Genomic DNA, 5,604 nt, shown 5'->3' on the forward strand with positions numbered 1-5,604 from the left:
ATTTAGTGTCCGGTGGCACCTTTAAGACCAACCAAGGTGTGAGCTTTTGAATGCACACAAACTTCCTCAGACAATGAACCATCCAAGTACAAGTTTAAGGAGAGTGCAAATTAGGCGGAAATGAGAAAATAGCATCATGAAGGTATCCAACAATGAGGCAGCATCGTGAAGAACAAAACAAATAGAGTCCATTGGTCCTTTGGGTTCGATTGCCGTTCACAAAAACATAAGAGGAATATAAATGTTTGGGTTAGTGATTAACGGTGGACGCTTTCCCAGTTGTGGACAGAAAAGAGACCTGTTGCTAGGGCACACAGAAACTCACATCTAGAATAAAATTTAGTTGATCTTAAAGTTGCCATCGGACTAAAATTTTCTCCACATGAACCGAAAATGGCTTGTAACATTGTCCCTCTTCCACTGTACCCTCAACGACAGCCCTGTCAGGTAGGGCAGACTGAGAGTACATGACTGGCCCGAAGTCCCCTTGGTCATTCCTGTCCTCCATTTTCTCCTCACAAAAGCTCTTTGAGGAAGGGGAGGCTGAGGATATGGGACCAATTCAAAGTCTCCCAGTGAGCTTCCGAGGCAGGACAGGAGGATTCGAACTCATGCCTCCCAGAACCATTTGACTTTCTAACCACGGCACCACACTTTTTGTGATCTGGCTTGTCAGAGCTGAATCCCCTCATTTGGATTTGGCTGCTGCCGTCAGAACCAAAGGGACCCGTACTGACGTCATTGGAAGCATTCATAGCTTTAACTTTTCCTTTTCCAGGGGCTTCCTGTGGCCACAACAAGGCCTGGGGTGAAAAGAACCTCACCGTAAAGAGACAGAGAGAACGCAGATGTCTAGTTTGAGGCCATTTTAAAAGAAAAAGGCATCGTTGTAAAAGATACGGCTTGCCGGAGTAAACCACAAAACCCCGTATTGTTTCTTTCCCCCCTCACAAGAGGGCTTCTAGAAACTTCTGTGTCCAGACAGGAGATCCATTTCGCACAAGGGATCTAGGCATATCAGCATGCATCTGGGGTTCGAACCGTAGCACTGCAAACGAGCCGACAGCTGCACTGTTATATCCCAAATCTACTTTGACTGACGTTTTAAAAACGTACAACTGTCCCGAAAGGGAATGAAACAGACAACGGACAGAAAGGTGATAGATAAGTTATATCTTTTGAATCCTTGCAGAACACTTTTTTTCTGGAAAAAGTGACCATTCCAAACTAGGGTTGTCAAATCCAGATTGGGAAATTCCAGGATATGGGGGGGGGGGGGCGGGGAGAGTCAGACACTAAATCCTCTTTTAGCGTATCCCTGCGTAAAGTGGTATTTCCTGTTGTCCAATCTGAACCTACTGCCCGTCTGCTTCCCTGGGTGCCCTCAAGTTCTAGTCTTTGGGGAGGGAGAGAAAAAGTTCTCTTTTTCCACCCTCTCTGTCCCGTGCATAACTTTTTAAATCTCTATCATGCCCCCCCTCCCAGTTGTGCCTTTTCTAAATGGAAAAGTCTTCGAAGTATTTTCCAAAGTTATTTCTCCAGCTACGGCTGCTGCTCACCTGGAACCGTTTCCCCCTCCTCTGGAGCCACAGGAGCATCCATTAGCTGCCACGGATCAGCGGGGCCGGTGCGTAAATTCCGGATATGAACGGAGAGGCCGGGCAGCTTATTGGACGAGGCTTTCCGCTCTCAGAAATGGATCATTTAAAGAGAAAAGTGTAAAGTGTTCATGTCTGTGAATGCGAGGAGGGGGGAATATCCAAACGGGCCTCCTGTCTGTTATGCTGCACAGACCAGACATTCAAACACAAGTCCCCGAAACTCAGGGGCTCGTTTAACGGAAGGAATCCGAGGGCCCCCAACATGCCTGGCCATTTCGTGCAAAAACATGGTCAACATTTGTCGCCTTTGACCCCCTGTCTCTGATCAGTGGGGCGGCCGGCTGTTTGGTTTGGGGATTCCAGAGGCAGGCCCAGGGGTCTTCCCCACAACGGTGCTGGAAGCCCCCAAGAACCAAGCCCTTGGCTTCGGCAGGATCCGAGCCAACAGGCCCGGCGGCACGTCGGGAGAAAGAACAACAGTTTTTACGAGGTGAAAATCCGTCAACTGCGGGAGGGGTCTCCGAGGAGGGCCGAACTGGTTCAGACAGGTTCTCCCTCTCCCATAAAGTTGATTGGCAGCGGACTCCACCAACGAAATCGGGGGAGAAGGATGGGCCGGCGGGTAGAATTCACATTTGGTCAGAGGTTGAAAGTAAGATTCTTAGTGTTAGTTTCAGATGGGGAACTGTGCTGGTCTGCAGTAGAAGAGGAGCAAGATATCAGTCTGGTAGCACCTTAATTAGTTAATTAAAGCATTAATGACAACCCCTCCCCCCTCTCCTTGTAGTTTGAGGTCAACAAGAGCAAAAACTGAATTCAGGATGTTCATTAGGTAAAGAAGGGAATGCACACCCATGGGAACAGACAGGTATTTGTCCATAAAGGTTAGTATTGTTTATTCAGACTGACAGCTGCTCTCCTGGGCCACAGGCATCCCTTCCTGCCTGGACTTTTTACAGGGGAGATGCCAGGGATCGAACCTGGGACCTTCTGCATGCCAAGCAGAAGCTCTCCCACTGAGCTACAGCCCCAGGAAGGGCTGGTGAGGTTTACCCATGATACCATCTGACCTGAAGATATACTGTGCAATGGTGCCACGAGACAGGGGAAGAGTTTACACGGGGCCGCCATTTTCAGCAGAATCCACGTGTTTAATGATGATGAAGAAGAAGAGCTGGGTTTTTGGTACCCCACTTTTTACTACCTAACGAAACCAAAAAACGAATGGGCCGAATGACATATCGTCCTTCCTTCCCCGTCCTTTCCCGTTGTAAGTGGGACTTTGCCGATCAAGTCATTCTCCCGTCCCTTTTGAAATTCATTCCTATCCTTAATTGACAGCCAAGCACACATGCTGAGGGGAAATCCTGTTTACCGCCAGCAGAAAAATTACGACTCGACGACCCAGCAGGTTCTATTGAAAACCCCCTGATTCATTTGATAAATAGTTCAACGGCAGAAATCCGAATGGCGCATGTGGCAATCTCAGCGTATCCCAAATATATTTGCGTTAATAAACATATCAATGTCTTTCAAGTTTATTTTTAAAAGATTACGCAGTTCCCTTGGAGAACACGGCCATTTTGGAAGGCGGAGTCTACAGCATGATACCCTGTTGAAATCCCTTCCCTCCCCAAACGCCACCTCAGGCTCCACCCACCAAATTTGCATGCATTTCCCAATGTGGAGCTGCAATTCCTAAGCTGGATATATTGTTCAATATTAGTGATTAGAGGAAGGGAGGGAGGAGGGACATCCTGGGAACCTCAAGGCTCGTACCTGGCATCTCAGGTGAGTTTGTCCATCTGAGGCTACCAACCCTTTTTGCCTGCGTGAACCGCCATTCCTGACAGCTAATATTTCACAGGGAACATGCCAACTCCCTCCCCCTGCTTTCCCCCCTCTCTCTCTCCTGTTTATGAAGCGGAGGGTAAGTGTTTAATTAGTTGCCTAATTGCCTGGGTAATTGGTAGACATACTCAGCTCTCCAAGTAATCAGTCTGAACAGGCCTCGAAAAAATATCTGGCCCAATATTCATTAGTGCAGTTAAATCGTTAGACAGTTACCGTGTTTGGTTTCCCGACAAAGCGCGGCTAACAGCTGCGTTGGGCGCATCTCAACGGTGTTCCCTCCCCCACCCCACGGCCCGCCCCCCCCCCACACCGGCTCTCGGCGGATGCAAAGAGACAGGCCGACTGGGCCAATGGACACATCTTGGCAATTGTGGGTCAGCGGCGGAGAAGGGGGGACAGATGGAGGAGCAGAAGGGGTCAGGAGACATGGCGCACGCCGCGCGGAATTACGGCCTAAGCCGACCCCCCCCCACTTCCGTTGTGGTGTTTGGCTTCTCTTTTGGCGGCAAAATCTGCCAGGTTTGGGGAGAAGAATATGCAGATGCAGGAAAAACTGGGTTGGATGCCTGCTCTTGCAATATGTTAGCAGAGAGAGAGAGAGATTGCAGAGTCGGGTATTTGGAGCGTTAACCCCGATGATTGGCTTCCTCGGTCTCTTTCGGGACCAAGGATTCATATGGAGTTGGAAGCCACCATGTTCTTTCCCTCCCGCGCCCCTCGTGGCTGTCTTGGGTCACTCCTGTCAACCCTAAGCCTAAAAATTGGACCCGCCCTGGCTCTGACGTTTGTCTAGCTGCTGGCTGGAGTGGAACGGGCTGCCAAGTCTCCAGTAGCCCACTGCGCCAGAAATCTGTTGTCATTATGAGGGAAGGAATAGCTCTCTCTTTCTTCTGTAAGACTAGAACTTGGGGGTGCCCAAGGAAGTCAATGGCTTGATCCTGTTTAACTGGAGGTGCCGGGGTTTGAACCGGGGACCTTCTGCATGCCAAGCTGAGACTCTTCCACTGAGCCAAGACCCCTCCCTGTATCATGTCTCAGGCAGAGTTCTTTCCCATCACCTCCTGCCTGGTCCTTTTATCTGGAGATGCTGCTGGGGTTTGAACCGGGGACCTTCTGCACGCCAGGCAGAGGCTCTTCCACTGAGCCACAGCCCCCTCCCCTCCGAGGCACCGTCAAGGCAGCACACGGATTCCAAACAACCCCACACGACGATTTTCCTGGAGTCTCGACGGGACAGTAAACTTGTCGACAGAGGGCACGGATCCGTGCTCCGTTTGCCTTGCGTTATTGCATCTGACAGCTCTACACCCTCCTGCGGCTTCGTTCCGACCCACATCTGTAAGGCATTAACAGACCACGTCCCTAGGACTGGCAGAAAAGAAAACAGAAAAAGAGGATGCCAGAAGCTGTGGAAGAGAAACCCCCCCTTGGGTGGGCCACGTTTCGGCTTTCTCCTCCTGGTTGTACTGCGGATGAAGATGACAAATAACTTTTGGGAGGGCTGACCTTCCAGTGGGGTCCCCCCTTCAAACCAGGAGGGAGCGCATGATTGTACAAGTTTGTACCACTCTGTGAAGGCGAATCCATGGCTCTGCGCATGGAAGGAACGAGGGGCTAACTGGATCCCAATCGGGTACCCGTGCACCGATCACGGAGTCCAGAGACATCTTTAGAAAGGTCAGTGGAGCTAGTGTTTTAATTCCTATGACGGGAAGTCGCCGGGGCTCCAGCTGACCTGGAAAAGACAACCTTTGACCCGGAAGCTCTTCCTTGCTCATGTTAAATGTGTTTTCGTGATAACAGGAGTCTCTCCAAATGAGGGAAACTGTGATGGGGTTAACAGGGTGGGTTAATCAACCCGAGCAACTATGGATTCATCAGTGAAAACCAATCAATAAGGGGGTGGAGCCTGAGGAGGGCGGGATTTGGTGAGGGGAGGGGCTTCGATGGACTCCGCCTTCCGAAGTGGCCATTTTCTCCAAGGGAACTGATATCTGTTGCCTAATGATCAGGTGTACTACTTGGAGGCTGGCAACTTGACCGTTCATTGGCGGGGGTTAGAATTTGTTTGCGGGAGACTGTCTGTGGTTCTGATGTGTTACCATGCTGGGAAATGAAAGAGATACGGACCTTAAAAAACAACACACGC

The 5,604-nt window shown here is 50.2% G+C and overlaps 1 non-coding gene across 1 annotated transcript; it reads right to left on the reverse strand.

The window, feature by feature from the left end:
- Positions 1-2,560: 2,560 nt before the first annotated feature.
- TRNAA-GGC (transfer RNA alanine (anticodon GGC)) lies at positions 2,561-2,632 on the reverse strand. The gene has a single exon. It is a non-coding gene; the product is annotated as a tRNA-Ala (tRNA).
- Positions 2,633-5,604: the final 2,972 nt, after the last annotated feature.

This window comes from Paroedura picta, chromosome 17, assembly GCF_049243985.1.
Source record: "Paroedura picta isolate Pp20150507F chromosome 17, Ppicta_v3.0, whole genome shotgun sequence".
In the NCBI taxonomy this organism is placed as follows: Eukaryota; Metazoa; Chordata; class Lepidosauria; order Squamata; family Gekkonidae; genus Paroedura; species Paroedura picta.